This window comes from Sinocyclocheilus anshuiensis, unplaced genomic scaffold (genome assembly GCF_001515605.1).
Source record: "Sinocyclocheilus anshuiensis isolate Anshui unplaced genomic scaffold, SAMN03320099.WGS_v1.1 scaffold2206, whole genome shotgun sequence".
Classification (NCBI taxonomy): domain Eukaryota; kingdom Metazoa; phylum Chordata; class Actinopteri; order Cypriniformes; family Cyprinidae; genus Sinocyclocheilus; species Sinocyclocheilus anshuiensis.
Window position 1 is genome coordinate 277,389 of NW_015558552.1, and position 19,113 is coordinate 296,501.

Sequence of the window (19,113 nt, forward strand, 5' to 3'; positions counted from 1 at the left end):
TAGTCATTTTACTACTTCAACCTAAACTTTTTTCAGTTAGATGTCAATACAACATTTTTATTTTTTTCTAATGTTTTGTCTTATATTTATAAGTTTAAAAAAATGTATAATAGTTTATCTGTAATAGCTGATATACTGTTGTGGGAAAAAAAAAAAAAACTTTTTTTAATAATTGCAGAGAAACAGAATACAAGCAAACCATAAGCCAAAAACATTTTTTAATTTTGTTTTTATATTTTCGGTTTTCATTTTAATTTTAGTTTAGGTTTTAGTAATTTTATGTAGTTTTGTCACTTCATTATTTGTTTTCTATTTAGCTTTAATTATTATATATATATATATATATATAAAAAAAAAACTTTTTCTAATAATTGCAGAGAAACAGAATACAAGCAAACCATAAGCCAAAAACATTTTTTAAATAATTTTTTGTAGAAGGTGCCAAAATTATATAATTTGAGTAATTAAAACAGAATACAGAATATACCAACTAAAAACAACTTTATTTCCATGCGAACTACTACACCAGTTTTAATTCAATTTTAGAAATTTTAATTACATTTAGATTAGATCCTGCATTGTGGATTCTGTAACATTTGTTATGTACATTTATGCCATAAATAATAATAATAATAAATTATGCCTATTTTAGCATCTACCAGTGTTTCAGCTTTGTGCTTGTATCTTATGGGTAATAAAACATAAGCTTACTTGAATATAAATGGAAATAACTTTTGACATCATACAATGAATTCTTATTAAAAGTACAATTGTAAAGTTGATTTCCCCATGTCTAGACATCAGGGTGGTTCATGTGGCCATTTAAACTCCTAATAAATGCAATTTAAGTCACTTTTAATTTAAAACATTCATGTGAACTACAGTAGGCCCGATATCAAAATGGTTAGCCTGTTTAGGTACTCTTTGGCCGGCATCAGTGATAAATATATGATAATTTATGCAGTTGACACAAAAACCAAGGCTACAGTCCAACTCTGGTTTATATTAACAACCACACACACATGCACTCTCATTTCACTCTGACTTCCTTTTTCCCCATTACCTTCAACTGACCGATTTATTCAGATATTACACATAAAGGAAAATATGTCTTATCCAATAATTCTTGTCTTTTTCCTTTCCGCTCATGCTTTCGTGTCCTCATACTTCTAAAGGCTTGTTCTGGTATAAGAATGACGAAAGTGGCAGAAATAGTCACACGAGAAGAGAAGACGGTCATACTTTCCACTGAAACGACTCTCGCTCGCTCGCTCTCTAGTTGTATGATAAATGGAAATCTATTAGCAGACTGCTAAAATGGCCAAACACTCAAGTTTTGCATCCCTATAATTTTACATGTGCATCTCTCTAAATGACTGTTTATGTGTGAGCACCAGTGTTGGGCCAAAACTAGTTCAGCCATTTTCAAAACAGTCTAGCATTGAATTCTGTAAAGCTGGGAAGTCTGATTCATTTCAGTGAATAGTTATTCATGTAAATAATGATTCAGTGACCAAGTAATATTACGCTAATCCATTTTAACATTTGAAAAAAACATTTTTAAGCAAAATATTTATCCGAATGCTCATTTTCATCGCAACTCTTTCAACTTTGGTTATTTAAATAGTATAGTATATTTTAGAATTAAGTTATACTATAATGAAGTTAAGTTGTATATATAATTAAGTTCAATTCCTGTGATGTTTGTGACAGATAAATGCTGTAATCGCACAGTTAATCTGACAGATGTACACCACAGTTGAAACGCCTCATGTCAGTAATATTTGTAATGTTTTTGAAAGAGGTCCCTTGTGCTACCAAGGCTGCATTTATTTGATCAAAAATACAGTAAAAACAGTATGAAATTGTCCTACTTTTTTCTGGATTATTTGACGAACTGAAAGTTCAAAAGAACAACATTCCTATGAAATCTTTTGTAACATTACAATTCTCTTTGCTGTCACTTTTGATCAATTTAATGCATCCTTGCGGAATAAAAATATTAATTTCTTTAAAAATAATAAAAAAAATCTTACTGACCCCAAACTTTTGAACTGTAGTGTATATTTATACTGATATTAAATTGATATAATATAGTTTTTATAGCTAGCTACTCTTTCAAAAGGGAAGCTTGACTTAACTGCTATTTATTATAATTAGCTTGGCAGTTTCGATAGTTTCGAAGTACCTCCCCCAGCACTGGTGTGCACGAACACAAACATGTGCATGCTAGCTCAGTAAATGAAATCAATAAATAAAACAAATGCACATATTTATGTGGACTCTGTGTTTGTGTGTATGTATTCTAACAATGCATTATGATGGACAGAGAAGTGAGTAAAAGCACAAGCTGACTGGGGTGACTTGATTTATGTCAGTCTGGCTTCATGACATCAGAACTCTTCACAGTTTTCTTGACCTCTCTCTGCCAAACACACTGACTCACCAAGCAGACATCTAGACGCACACATGATCGTCAAACACACACATTCAGATAGAATTTTCTGGCTCCAACCACACCGACGTGACTCTCTCTCTCTTTCTCAAACACTTGTACCATCTCTCACAGGTCTTTTTTTAATGCTTCACCATTTAAGCTTAAACATGTCTGTGACAAAGCAGTGAAAGTGATTGGGTGTGGCTGTTTACACAGTAAGTCAAAGTCACTGGGATCGGCAGTATATAGTTTACAGAAAGAGAGACGGGTATGCTGGTGTAAAGTAGTCTTACCATGGCAAATGTTTAACTAACAGCATAAAGTCTGGTGCTCAAAGCCCAATTTAGACAAGAAGAGATCTTCTGACCAACACTAACATTCAAAGTTTAGGGTCAGTAATATTTTTTAGCATTTTTGAAAGAAGTCTCTGCATTTATTTGATTAAAAACCCAGTAATATTATGAAATAGTATTACAATTTAAAATAACTGTTTTCTATTTTAATATATTTTAAAATGTAATTCACTCCTGTGATGCAAAGCTGAATTTTCAGTGTTCAGTGTCACATGATCCTTCAAATCATTATAATATGCTGATTTTCTGCTCAAGAAACATTTATTAGTATTAATAATGTTGAAAACATTTGTGCTGCTAATATTTTAGTGATTGGGCAGCTGTGATTTTAACATTCTTTCAGGATTCTTGGATGAACAGAAAGTTCAAAAGATCAGCATTCATTTGAAATAGAAATCTTTTGTAACATAATTAATGGTTTTAATGTCGCTTTTGATCAATTTAATGCACCCTTGCTGGATAAAAGTATTATTTGTGACCCTGGACCACAAAACCAGTCATAAGGGTCAATTTTTTGAAATTGAGATTTATGCATCATCTGAAAGCTGAATAAATAAGCTTTCCATCGATGTATGGTTTGTTAGGATATGACAATATTTGGCCGAGATACAACTATTTGAAAAAAACCTAAATATTGAGAAAATCGCCTTTAAAGTTGTCGAAATGAAGTTCTTAGCAATGCATATTACTAATCAAAAATTAAGTTTTGATATATTTACGGTAGGAAATTTACAAAATATCTTCATGGAACATGATCTTTACTTAATATATAATATCCTAATGATTTTTGGCATAAAAGAAAAATCGATAATTTTGACCCATACAATGTTTTTTGGCTATTGCTACAAATATACCCAAGCGACTTAAGACTGGTTTTGTGGTCCAGGGTCACATTTATTAAAAATAATACTTATTATTATTATTATTGTTGTTTTGTTTTTACATGCCGTAAATTAGTGGTGGGGTAATAAATCATACAATATGGAAAAAACGATTTCAAATAAAAGCTTCACAAATAATCACTCTGAATACTGATGAAATAGCAAAAAAAAGTTGTATAGACTTGGTAAACAGAATTTCTGCCTGTCAAAAAGTTTCAGGATCCCGTCTCCAAATTAAGAACATGACCATCCAAAGTTAGGATCTAGATATTTTGGTCAGTCATGTTGATAGTTTGGTGACAGGATCCTGACAAAAAAGTACTGATTATTTTACAGACAAAACTCAGAAAACAAACCAGAAATTACAGTTCTAACTAGTTTAAGTGCCTTAAATAAAACTCTGAGTATGTATCTACCAAAAATTTGATGTCACTAGCCTGGCAAACTTTGGCAAATCTAGTCATTAGTTCTTCAATTGTATCAACGGGGTACTTTGATTTCCAAATGGACTGATCTACTGTATATTTCCAACAGACACTATTTTTGTTTTTTTTTAACAAATATTTTATGTTTATTTTCAAATCAACCAACGGCTATCACCACATCCACTGGGTCTGGCTTCGCTCACCCCACCACATGACGCATGGCGGTGTGGAGAAAAAGTCCCTGCTGGTGTTAAAACCCATTTGGAGATCACAGAGTAACTCACACGGCTTATGCGCTCACGGGGCCATTTTGAATCATGCAGAATATGAAAGTCACACCTGAACATGGAGCGGAGACAGGAAGTTCGCCTTCTGAACAGGAAATAAAAACCATGAGGTGACAAAGAGAGCTGTCAGCACCATCATTATCAAAGATCACTGCATGATGCCTCCGTTTGGGCCCTTTTCTAGCTCTTTTCTAGAATCTGTGCCAGCAAAAGTACAGATGCGCACTCCGAACGAGGCAGAAATGTTCAGTGCACAAAAACCCCCAGTCTTTCATAGCCATGCCTCTCTCTCTTTCTCTCGTCTCAGCACTGGTATGTGTCAGGATGCTGTAAATTGTGCTGGCTGGTGGATGTGAACTCTTGCTGGGTTAGAGAATATTCTCGTTACTCAGTAAGTCTGGACACCTCTCGCCTCAACAGTTCATCAAGCCGTCGAATAACCTCATTTAAACCCTGCAAACCACACCCTTTCTCTTGCACGGTCCCTCACATCTTTTATATTTTATTACATTATCTGAGCAGAGCTACTCGAAGCTAAATGATCTAATAAATTATTCAGTAAAATCCCTGCTTTTCGGAATATTATGCCGTCTCTCTCTGCGCATTTTGCTATGATGACGCTCACAGACCACAGCTATCGTCTGAATAACGTAAATGTGACTCGGGGGTTCGGCGCTGGGCCTCGGTGTCTAGCTGCATTGCTGAAAGTCACCGGCGATGTTTCAAATGCCCTTGATGAAAGCAGCATTGTGCTGGCCTACTTTACTGAGTTATCGAAGGCATTCAGGCCTTGAGTTACTACAGGACCCAAATTAAAGCACTGCTCTACATCACGATGCTTGAACCACTTTTCAAGCAATTACCTTTGATGATACAATAATCGGTTTGCAAACACTATTAAAGGATTTTGAAGCTACTCTTTGTGGCATTGATTCATTATTTAGCTTGAAATATTCTAAAGCGGCAGCAAACTGAAATGCAAAGACAGCAAAACTCATAGTGTTCTCCAGGACTACTGATCTCTGGAGGCCTTCTCCTCATAGGTAACAACACTGATGCTTTTTCATGGCTTTCTGGGAAGACTATATTTACATATTTGCAATGTCTTCATCACCTAGCGAATCCATCTCTTTCAGAAAAGTAATAGCAAATCTCTCTTCATAAAGCCAATTGTTTGAGTAGCAAAAACAGTGAAAGTAAAGGTTTTCTTGTTAGTGCTGTCTTATCCATTTATATTTCAACACATCATTTTGAAGTCATGATTTACCTATTGAAATGAACTAATGTCTAATGTCCACAATTCAACAATCAATAAATGCATATTAAAAAAACTACAAAAATCTAAAATCATACTATATATATATAAATATTGCTATATAAATATATTATATATTAAAGTATTATTTTATTCTTTAAATGTTATGCTTTGTTAAGTTAACTATTCATTAATGAAATTTATCATTATATATATATATTGATCAGATTTTATGCATCATTAAATAATTCAGTGCTACAACTAATATGTCACGTTAAAAGTGAGTCCAGAGACTCTGTAATTACTCAAAAAAGTATTTAAATATTATAAAAATAAATGAATAAAAAGAATATTGTAATGCAAAAGGCATGACATGTTATTTGTGTGTATGTATATATATATATATATATATATATATATATAATGTTACACCTTCTTTGTTAAATAACAAAGATTTCTTTATAAAATATGTCATTCTTTAAACTCGTGTAGTGCTATAAGTAGTATTTGATGTTAAAATTTAGTCCAGTTAGTCCTCTGTACCTACTCAAAAAAAAAAAAAAAAAACCTCAGCTGCTAAATTAGGAAACTAATCTAGTTTCACTTGCTCAAACTGTTAAAACAGCGAGAAAACAGGAAGTTTATAAGTAACGGTGAGTGAGAAGTTTGCAAACGTCCTCTTTTCACACAAGGTCTTACAAAACCTAACAAAGCCTAACACTGTTTGACCCAAAGCGTGTTGAGAAAGAAGCATTTCAGTTTACTCTGAGAGAAACAGGAAAAAATTACAACAGCTCTCAATGACTAAACAGAACGGCTCCCGCCAATTATTATCACCAGCTACAGATGTATCGCAATAAACAAAAAGCACAATCTCATGTCACACTTTACATTAACACCTCTCAAGAGTGCCTTAAAAAAAAACAGCTTAATGCACTTATAACAAATCGTCTTTTGAACCTCTCAAACATTCAGAAGCAAAGTCGCCCATGTGTTTTACACGGCCAATGGCGTTTGGCAGCAGATTTACATCACTTATTCTTCAAACCGACTTTGAATATAATCAAATAAGTTGTGGAACAACATCAGAGGAGAGAGAGAGTGATCGGCAGCTACTAGACTTCAGCAAAGTCCAACAAATGGAAACTTACAAAGCGATACATACGTGAAAGGCCATGTAAATGGTTTGCATACCAGAACTTGGTATGTTCATAAGACAAAGAGACACAAGAGGAAGCGGTGCATGTTAGAGTACACACTGTAAAAATGTCATTTTAAGAGAAAACAATGTAAATATTCATAAAGTGTACATATACAGTGAAAAATACTGTATAGTAATATATGTAAATATATTAATAATTATAATAATTGCAATATATTGTAATATAATAGTTACTAAATGTATAGTATCTAAAATAATATTTTTATGATTACAAACCGCAAAACATAAAGTGACCAAAACGCCTAAAAAAAAAAATGTACGGTCAAGATCTTGCAACCTGTTTTTTAACAAATTTAAAAAATATTATTTTACAGTGTACAGTATACTGAATACACATATCAACAAACTACTGAAACAACATGTGAATTTTCAAAATATTCATAATACAAAACTTGTTCAATTGTACACTTAAAATACTGCAAAAAAAAAAAAAAAAGTGTTAATCAGACAAAAGCAAATCATTCGCAATTAAAAAGGTGTGACAGAGTGCAACTGTTAAGCAATATATATAATTCACCCATAAATTCATTATGAAACAAGCACTCAGAAATTCCCTCTCATAAATAATTTCGGAGAACATATAGAGTAAATGTGTATATTTGAGGATGTTTGCGTGGGGTTAGTTCTTACCTGCAAGTAGTGCAAGAGCTGTATCTCCACTGAATGCAAGACAGGAACTCACACATTGGTCACCAGCCAATGTGGTTCACCGCAATGCATTCTGGGCCAGATACTAACGTATGCCTTGGTGTGTCACAGTGCACGACCAAGCATAGAGTAGCATGCATGCAAAACACGGCATTAAGCTGTTTAAGCATGTGTGCATGTGTTTATGGTTGATCACATGATAAAGCACAGACTGAAGCAACTGTGAGTGTGTGTTCAGCGATTATTCTCTCTATCACCATAGAAACCTGCTTTTATCTTATTTGCATCTGGGTGTACCAGCCACAGAGAAAGCCGTGTCATTTTCTCCCAGAAAACACCACTGCGCTCCTCAGAGACTTTGAGAAGTTTGCCACACTCGTTTCACACACGTAAACACTTTCCCAAATCCTGAGCGTAGAAAAAACACAGCGATAATCCTGTTTAAGATCTCATACTAATATACTCGCCCTAAAACTCAAGGCTTCAAAAAGAGGAAACAACTTTCATACACTGCTAAAGATAACACAGCACAACGTCTTGCACAGGAAGAGGGTTGCAATTGCTTTGAACAGAAGCCCCGAAAAACTATTTTAACATGTGAGTCACACTTAAAAAAAAGTTTTTAACAAGTGAGCCACACATGAAAAGTTTTAAACCAAGTGGTATCCGCAAACAAATAATGATAAAGCATTGCATCCATAGTTTTATCATTTAAAACCTACTGTAACAAACATCCTTTTGTGTAATGTTTTGCTTGAAAAATGACATTTTTTAATGTATGCATGTGTGGGAGCAGGTACTTGTGTTTGCATGTGAATTACTGTGCATGCACGCATTATGTGTGTGTGTGTGCGTGTGTGTGTTTGAGAGGTAACTTGAGGTCTGTTGTTCACTCATGCCAGGTGTTTTATCTCAGACGTTCCACATGACTGAGCCGATGGTAGAGTTCCTCTTAAAAAATCACTCACTTGGTACAAAAACACTCACACATCTCACTAATGCAACCCCATCCAGTGTTATTTACACTAAATGATGAGAAAGAGTGAGAAACAGATTTAACACTATTTGTACATATAAAACATCAATGGTCAAATGCCATTGAAGAACCTTTATGAGTTCTTACAATGACAGAAAAAACTTTTTCAGGTCAACAAGAAACAGCATTTCCAAACAATTTTTCTTCCATTATCTGACATATTTTTGAGTGAAAAAGAATATTCAATGAGAAAATCACATAAAACCACATAAAACTGATTAGATCACCAATAGGGGGCATTTGACATCAGAATGGAGCCAGATGTGAATGCCAGTTTGCTGTAAATAGTGGAGGGCTACTTCACTTCTTCACTTTGAGGAATATTTTAACCTGGAACATGGTATTCCAATGGTAACTGCAATGGTAATCAATGTTTTTTTTTTTGTTATTGCCATGAACTTTATACTTCAGTGCAGTTTTGTTAACAGTTAACTAAAACTGTTAAAAAATTGTTAATTGAATAAATCTAAAATAATATAAAATATAAATATTAGATGAAAAATGAAACAAAAAAAACTAAACTAAAATGTGAAGTACTAAAATTACTAACTAAAATAAAAATAAATTAAACCTATTCAGAAATATATTAAAACACACACACACACACACTGAAAGAACATACCAAAATACAAAAAAATAAACTAAAATTAAAATGAAAAATTTAAATATAAAAACATAATTCAAAATAATAGTACATAATTAACACTAAAATAATACTACACAGCTTCATTAATGCTTTGAAAACAGTTCACCCAATAATAAAAAAATGTCATCATTTACTCACCCTCGTTTCAAACTTTTATGATGTTCTTTCTTCTGCAAAACTCAAAGATATTTTGAAGAACGTTGGGGTCCAAAAAACTTTGAACCCCTTTCATTTTCGGTGTATGAACAAAACACTGTAGGCTATTCTTTACAATATCTTCTTCTGTATTCCATGCGCAGACTAAATAAAGAATGACATGAGGTTGAGTAAATGCTGACAGAATTTTCATTTTTGGGTGAACTATCCCTTTAAATCAATTTTTAATAGTAAATAGGGTGTACTTGAATTTCATGTTGACCATATGTCCCTATTATGTCATACAAGAACCTTTTTAAGCTCCAATCATGTTAAAGGAGAACCTTTCCAAGTTCCAATTATGCTATAAGATGACCTTTTAAAAGATTGCCACCATGCCACAGAAAAATCTATTTAAGTTTTAATAAAAATCCAAGAAAATCCAATGAAAATGAAGTTCCAATGATATCATAGAAAAACCTCCACAGGAGAACCTTCAAGTATAGTCCGATAAGAGGATCTTTGTAAATTCTTGTAATGTAATAGAATAACTTTTTATGTTCCAAAGATTCCAATGAACTTCCAAAGAGAAGCAATCTGTGGTTTTCTGTTGGTGAAACAGATGGATGGTACCTGGAACCAACACACCAATAACTTCCCATAGCAAACCAGAGCCGAACCGAAAAACCTTTAAAGTGAAGCAAAAAAAAGGCAGAGAAAGAGGAATGAAAAAACGAGAGCACTTGAAGAAATGAACCACAGAGAAAAAGAAAGCGTGCTCAACATACAATGCCTCATTTCAAACCTTTCACAGCTCACTTCTAACCTGGCACCTCGCTGAATATCAGGACGCCAAACATCCTTAGCTTGTGAAATACCCATTCCAATATCATTCCCAAGCCACCGGCGGACAGGAAGTCCTCGTCTAGCCCTCTGACTAATGGCACACAGACAGTCTGCGGTTCTACCTGACTCTGAGCCGCTCAGATCCAGTCCCGTATGTTCTCTCTGCTGTCTGCCGACAGGAAGCACATTCAGTCCGTCTCTATTTACAGTCCCCTGGCACTGCAGTACAGCTCACAGCTGGTGCATTCCTGCTCCGCTCTGCCTCAGCTGATGGAGAGAGGAGAGATAGAGGAGGGAAAGAAAACGCAGGGTACAGTAAGAACATACTGTACAAATCATCTACTGTGAATGTGAGGTCAGCAGATGCTGATCAGCCAATGAGTGTCTTGATCAGTGACAACATGAGGAAACTGCATAATGCACCTCTTATTATTTCATCCATTTCCCAGGGAAGTGCACGAACAGAAGCATTATTATTCAAAGCAGACACATCAGCAGTTATTGACATCTCGCTGATGATACCTAGAGCGACGACTATCAAGTAACAAGGCCATTTTCTTGTCCTCATGTCAGTTAGTCATCACTCAAATGCAATTATAATGCAGTTAAAGACCAGATGACTTCATAATTGGAGTTTTATGGTCCATTTAGTCCATGTCTGTGAGTTTTGAGGTCATGGATATGCTAGTGTTTCTATAGTGTTTCTAAAACATTTCTATTGCAAATAAATGCCGTTCTTTTTTACTTTTTATTCAAGAATCCTGAAAAAAAATGTATCACAGTTTCAAAAAAATGATTACGCAGTTTGAACTGTTTTCAACATTAATAATAATAATAATAATTGTTTCTTGAGCATTAAATCAGCATTTAAGAATTATTTCTGAAGGATCATGTGACACTGAAGACTGGATTAATGGCTTCTGAAAATTCAGTTAGGCTAATTATGCAAATTTTGACCAATAAAATGCTCTCTTGAATGAGAATATCCCCACCTCCTTATTTTACAGTCTAATGAAGTAGCAAATCAAGGTTGCCCTCACTGTGACATTATAATATATTATTACAAAATGACAACTCAGAGATTCTTCTATGAAGTGTTCATGTCCGAACCAGAAATTATTACTTTCTATGGCAATGCCAAAATAAGTACCTATGTGCAAAGAAAATTATAGTCATTTAAGTGTATGAACAAAATCATAAAGATTTGTAACTTGACCCACATCATGTGAAGAGACAAGGATCTGCAGTGTCAGTCACAAAACTTGGGCGTGATGGAAAAAGACTCATGGAAAGGTGTATAAAGAAAAACAACACATTACTCTTTGTCAGGCCAATAATTGAATGGACTATTTCTATTATTCTATCTTTTTTTAATTCAATTAAACAAAAAGTGTAATGCTTTATATAATATATAATCCATGTGTTCAATATTTTACGTAATAATATAATAATTATATAATGTAAAATTATATATATATATATATATATATATATATATATAGTATGTATATTACAATACCATTAAAATTATATATAATTATATAATTATAATATATAATATTATATTTAAAACAATTAATTAAAATAAATTAAGATTTAGTTTTAGAATTTAAATTTAATTTAAAATGTAAAAATAATTTTGTATAACTCTTACAGTATTCCGAGTCCCCCTCAATGTCAAATGTACCACTGAGCTTCCAAATTCAATATGAAACATGTCAATACAGCATTCACAAAACATGATGGGTGTTTAGTGAACATATTGTGATGTTCTATACTGTTGATAAACAATACTGAATGCATAAAATCCTACCGGTGGCAATAAATAAAACGCAATTGTATTAAACAGACAGACAGACAGGTAGGTAGGTGATAGATAGATAGATAGATAGATAGATATAGAGGAAACTGTCTCTTAATGTCTTACATAAAGACACAGATCTGTCTGTCTGAACTTTCTATAATACAAGCAAACCTTTCCTTCATTTCCGTTTTTCCCCAAATGCTATTGGCACAACCGTTTCCAAAAGAGTGCCAAACGCTTCCACACACGCAGCCATGCCGTGAGTTTAAGCTCTGCTTACAACAGTCACCCAGCATGAGGAATGGCCTGCCTGTGCGTGTTTAGATTTTCACTCATGTGTTGTGAACTGCAGATCACCTTTTTTTGATCAAAGTAAACAAACAAGGTCATTACATTATTCACTATATACCACGGGAGTTGCCATGTGTAGCCTAACAACCACAAGATACAACATCACCCCACTAAAAACAAGAGCGAGAGAGAGCGAGAGGGAGAAAGTGAATTCTCTCATGCACTGGACATAATTATACCCTCATTGAAGCAATCACATGACAGTGCCTGAAAATAGCAGAGGACCACGCCCAGACCGAGCAACAAACGCCTTCTATTGGGATGTCATTATCTGCTTATAGGATTCACGCGCTAAAAGACGAGAGAGAGGGAGAGAGAGAAAAGAGAGGGTTGGGAGAAGAAGAAATGGGGAAAAACAAACTCCAGAGACCTGAGTCACTGCCACTGAAGGAAGGAGGGGAGTAGTTGAAGGAAGGAAGGACGGATGGAGAGACTGAAATAGAGAGAGCGAGAAAAGAGAAAAAACTTGTTATCTTGTTCAATGTTTATTTTTGTGTTACTGTAAAATTTAAAAATGAAATACCATACACAAATATACAGTACACTTTATATACATCAAATATATACATATGATTTACCATATAAAATAATGGTTTATTAACCTACAGAACATTATTTCTAAACATTTTTAATAAATGTATATATTTATATCATATTATTATAAATAGTAAAGGAAGGATGGAGAGACCAAATGGAGAGAGAGAAAAGGACTTGTTGTCTTGGTGAAAGTTTGTTTTTATTGTATCATAAAATGTAAAAAAGTATATATATATATATATTTAGGACCAAATGTTGGTTGATAGTTATTGATATATGTATATCTTCCATAAATTAAAGAAAAACATTTGTTTTATTCACTTTTCTCACAATAACTTAGGTAACAGGGTTGAATGGCTGATCTTGAATGGAAATGGAATGAGGTCATTTGCTTGTCTTTCCAAAACGCGCCAAAAACGGTCCAAATGATGTTACTTATCGGGTGTCAAAAATTGTAAACACCTTTGCTGATTATAGTGGAAGTGATCTAGATTGGTCGCATCACTCGCTCTCTGTGCAGAGGGGGTAAGAGACGGAGAGAAGTGAAAACAACAGGCCACAAAATAGCTGAGCTAAAGACAGTCATTTGTGCAACCCACACGATGAGACACCCAGGCCTTCATCACACTGTGGGTTTAATAACGCACTGACATCACCTGTGGGAGCAGATGATGCAATGAGTTAAATTTCTGTTAGAATCCACGCCCGAGGGCAACGAGGTCTGCACACATTTACAAAGAGCAGTGTAAGGTTACATATAGATTTAACACTTCAATCCAACATAAAAAGGTCTCAGAACCAAAGGGGTTTGACAACCCTTGATGTCACAGAAGAACCTTTTAAAGTTCTACCAAGAAAAGATTCTCTCTAAATATAGTCAAAAAAAAATAGAAACCAATATGCTGATCAGAAGAACTCAATGCAATGCAACAAACCAATGAACAAAAAAACAACAGCAGCCTTTTCCTGAAGGGGTGATCTTAAAATGTACTTTTAAAGTATGCACAGAATAAAATAGATATCTATTTTCTGTCAGAAAGAAAAGGTATTTTTATTCGGACAGAGTTGTTTTTGGCAAATGAATGTGTAAACTGTGGGTGATAAATTACAGTTCTTCTTTAAATAATATGCTTACCTCAAACCAGGTTTTTATTTAGAATTTATTATGTACAATATGACTTCACAAGCATGCACAGCAGCCCTAAAAAGTATTAGGATATTTACTGTACATACTCAAAAAAATTAAATAACATTTTAAGATTTAAGATGTTAAACTTGATGTGATGCATATTTGTTCGTCATACATTAATGAAACGGGTTGGAAATTTTAAATGAAACGGGTAATAGTAATAATATGTGAATGCTTTCACAATCAACAGATTTATGCTAATAATAAACTATGCCATGCCTTTTTAAAATGCAGAAATCATACCTGTTACATGTATTCATGACTGACAGTATGCATCATTTTAACTGTATTAGTTTCTTCGCCAAAACCAATCCAAATAAATGGAAATTTTATATGCAATTCAAATTCATTAATCTTAAATTTAGTGTAGTATAAAGTGTAGAGTATAGATCACACTTAACATGTCTGAATATTATTACTTAAAGGTGACATATCATGAAAAATCTGACTTTTCCAGGTTTTAAGTGCTTTAATCAGGTCCCCGGTGCATCTACCAACCAAGGAAACGTGAAAAAGATTAACCCAGTAACTTTGTTTGTTTTCGCAAGTGACAATGGTGTACTAGTTCTAATGCAATGTCGAAAGTTTGAGCAAAACATGCTAACTGTTCTGTCTTTGGCTGCACAGACGAGCACAGAACACTACTTAGAGTCCTAGCCCTTAGAGGAGACAAGAGAGTAGAGGATTTATTGATTTACAGTATTTACTGTATATTGCTGCTGCTGTTTACCTTCACAGACATAACCGACTGTTTTTGTAACTCATGTGTGTTTTTAACGTAAACTTGTGTGTGAATGAGAACTTAGTTTAGTACTCACATGCTGTGACAGCCGCTTTCTGTCCGTGTGCTTCGGATGTGTGCTCTCAGAAAAACGTATATCAGAAGTTTAAACTCATATGGTTTAAAACGCATATTTTTTCAGCGTGATAAACATGATCATCAGAACCAAAACAGATGTTTTTTTAGCAGGTCCGAGCTGTAATGGAGCAGCTCTATTCTGGAAAAGGGGGCGGGGAGCAGCAGCTCATTTGCATTTAAAGAGACAGCCCCGAAAAACAGCGTGTTTCTGCTTCCACTCAAAATAGGCATTTTCAAAATGATATAATAAATGATCTGTGGAGTATTTTGAGCTGAAATTAAACAGACACATTCTGGGGACACCAGAGACTTATATTACATATTGTAAAAAGGGGCATAATATGTCTTCTTTAAGAACAATATCAAATCAAAATGCATCCCAATGCGTTTTATCTCATTTTTTTATTTAGGTTTATCATTTTAAACTTCTTTCTGTGAAATGTTTGGCTTAAATTGTGTCTTAAATTAACACATTTGGTTTGATGTTATCATTTTAGTCCAAATACGTTTTATACTGCATCTTATCTATGATCTCTTATCAAACAATATCTGCCACATTTGCCGATTTAACCTTTATCTCCCATATCAAAGAATATCAATTTCCTTTTTTTGTGTGTGTTGATTCTAGATGCTTATTATTTTAGTAGTACAAACAGCTCTCAATATTTTGGCCAATTGTGCAAAAAAACTATGTTGTTTATTTGTATGATCATTATACTAATAAAAGGATCTCTAGCATTTCTGTTGCAAATCAGATCGACTCTGAACTGAGTGCCGAGTTTGGATTTAGCTGTGAGATCTCTCTGATATTACTGCTAACTTGCAGAATCAAGTCGAGTGATGCACCAGGACGGCCCGTCAGTCACAAGGACAGCCTCACTATTGACAAAGCTGACAAATGAGCAAGCCTCACAGAAATAAAAATCAGGATTCTGTGTTTCTGCAAGGAGAACCATTTCACATGGATCGAAGGCCACAGATTCAGCAAAAGAAGGATTTGAGAGAGAGAGAGAGAGAAAGAGGTGTGGGGAAGCGATGCAGTCCGGTGCGTGACTGCTCTCGCTGTGATTTCGCCTGATGGATGATTGATTATTTGTGGAAAGTGTTGTGGAAATTCACAGATGGTCTCTAAGTTCAAGCTAACTGGGATGGTCGCCTGGATCCCAAAGTTAATTTGTTTCTTATTCCCAGGGTCGTGAAACTGACCGCTGCTTACACAAAATAACGTGAAATTTAACTACCACTGGCTCTCTCTGTCTTTTGCTATATCTACATGTCTTTATTTTAGCTTTAAGTAGGTTTAAGTAACAACAGACTTACTTTTTCAGTAATGTGACTGCTATGTGAACTGTCTAACCTTTACTTAAAAATGAGAAATCTTTTTATGAATTTTCTTCTTATGTTTTTCCCTCAAAAGATGTATTTTGAGAAAGCTACACATCTATTGAGAGTTAAATAAGTTAGCAGTAAATATTTCATAGGTTCTTAGTGCTTTTTCGCAATAATATATGTAAAATACCAATGATATATCAATGTTATTTTAGTATCAATGAGATACTATTATCGGTTTTGTTAATATCTTGAATTATTTTTTTGATATATTCCGCTTTCATTTTAATTTTAGCTAGTTTGAGCAATTTTTTTTCATTGTTTTTTTTTAAACGTCTATATGGTTTTTATAAAATTTTTATTACAGTTTAAGATTTAAATATTTTAGTACATTAAGTTAAAATAAAAATAAGAAACGTGACAACCAGCTGAAATAAAATAAGTTATTATATAAATATGTTATTGCATACTTATATTTAATTTATTTTGGCTATTGTTTATTTTATTTCAAGTAACAAAAAAAAAAAGGGTTTTATTGACTCTGAATGTAAGCCTAAATGGCATGGCTTTTCATGCATCATACATTAGAGGCTTAGGTTACAGTGCAAAGATTGGGCCATTGCATGGACATCTGAGACCGAAAATATCTGTCATGCTATTACTATATTTAATATTTATATTCTATAAGACATAAATATTTTTTACAGACAGAATATTTATATTTTGTCTGCTTATATTCAGACAATTTCCATCATTCAGGATGCACAACTTTTTTTATATATATATGTATTCAGCTGTATAGACTGCTTTGTTTTAAGTTATTTCAGACTTTGGATTTACACACCACTGACTGTCATTTAAAATAAACCAGCCGTGGATGCTCAGACAACCTTTTCTGTCTAAACTGTTGGTTCTTGGCCCAAATAAGCTGCTATTTTGACAGGACTTTCAGACAAAAATAAATAACTCAATCAATCAGGTTTGTCTTTGTAATGTTTTATCAAATATAATAATTTTTTCTGCATACGCTTTGCTAAAACATTTGGACCCTTGCATTGCATAGACATCTGAGACCTTGCATAAAATCTCTACCATGCTAGTGCAAATTTGAGCATATTAAAGCACTTAGGAGCATTCGTAATAAGAGGGAAAAATGCCCCTGCTGGCACATTCCTTCATTAGTGGCCCATGTTGTTTGCCGCTGACCCCTGCATAGAAATGCTGATGCACTCAAAGGCCTATATTTAGACTTTATTAGCAATATTAAATTCCACCTCAGATGCTTTCACCATAACGTCTGGAAATAGTTCACAACCACAATTAGCGTCATAGTCATATGCATAAAACAGATAAATAACCTCATACCGATATCTCCAAAGGCAAGCCATAATTAACGAAGCAATCCTTTAAAACGGGAGAGAAATCATTATGAATTATGAATTATAAATGAGTCGTAATGAATAAATCAGTGCTTTGAATATATGTGCACAGACTTATTCTACTTTTGTTGACGATTTCTTGCAAAAAATGCACTTTTAGGAGGTACTTCACACTGACATCCTGACAGTATAAAAACTAAGTAATAATTGGTGTGATAAATAATGCATTGCAAATGAGAACACTGCACTAAACAAGCTTACTTTTTCTCATGATGGCAAAGTGAAACAATAACAGAGTTGTGAACAATGATAGCTTGAGGGGACTGTCAAGCCATAAACTATATTTCTTTGAGTTACAGACTGAGCCTTTGGACAAGTTTATCTTGTCGTCTTCACATCACTTTGATTGTGCTAATCTCGCCTGAGGTGCACACTGTTTTCAAACTGACAAATTGTTCATAACTGTTCATAATTGCCCACTATCTCGGTGTTTATCTTCTTTTTGAGCATTTTATGAAAGCAAACGAGATGATCTTCCATCCAGAAATGTAAGACTCCAGTATCATGGTCAGTTACGCAGCAAGCCAAGCGCCTCGACCAACTCCAAAAATACACATAGCTGACCAATGTGTATTTGAATATCTAGATGTGACCACATGAAAATCCCCGTCTGCTGACACATTTATCAGACCGTACAGACGCCATGCAGCCACACCCCATCACTCTCTTGCCTTGTCTTGTCTTTGTTTCATTTGTGTCTTAACTCTTGAGCAACACACAGTTTTTGCACCTGGGTGTGAGGTTTCCAACAGCATCACTCCAAAATGCAGTGCACTCCCATATGTTTGATGGGTTCAATGCACGTTAGCACAGCAAGTAGGCCTACACTGATTTACCCAACTGATATGATTTGCTTAAAACTATATGTTTAATTATTACCTAAATTTAATTTAGTTTTAAGTCAAATGCTATAGTTGCACTTGCACTTGTGTCAGGGCGTGCAAGTAAGCATTTATCAAGACGCTCAGTTTCACCCAAGTCAACTGTTTGTGCATGTGTTAGTGGAGAAACTCTTTTTGCGCAAACACATACCAAAGAAGTAATATATATTTAATTATATCAAATAGCCTCCTAGTATTTAAGGTATCCAACCATTTGGCAACAACACTGCATACTTGTCGGCGTGATTAAACTGCTAGACTGCCACCTGCTGATTGCGATCGGCATTGACGTAACAGTACCATTTCTGTCCTGCAATGCACCTTTGTGGAAAGTCTTTAGGACTATCATCGGCATTAACATACATTCACGAAGTCTGTGCTTAAAGTCTTTTTTAACATTAACATGCAACAATTGAGTAATGTATTATTTATAGTAGCTATTATAAGTGAATTGCATATCAATATGGAGGCCCAAGGCAAACATTTTAAATAAAGAAATATAATAATAAATAAAAAATGAATGAATACAAATGAAAGTTAAAAAAAATAAATT

The 19,113-nt window shown here is 34.1% G+C and overlaps 1 protein-coding gene across 4 annotated transcripts in view; it reads right to left on the reverse strand.

Annotated features, from left to right (window-relative positions):
• Nucleotides 1-19,113, reverse strand: part of LOC107679403 (muscleblind-like protein 1) — a 74,539-nt gene that overhangs the window by 52,643 nt on the left and 2,783 nt on the right. Inside the window, exon 3 of one of the 4 annotated variants that reach the window (XM_016474935.1) lies at nucleotides 10,294-10,438. The exons of 1 other annotated variant lie outside the window; for it this stretch is intronic. The gene's annotated coding sequence lies outside the window, so the exon portion shown is untranslated. Of the gene's footprint in view, nucleotides 1-7,490; nucleotides 7,570-10,293; nucleotides 10,458-19,113 lie in introns of those variants that run through there. 2 more of the 4 variants (XM_016474937.1, XM_016474938.1) reach the window with 2 other exon arrangements.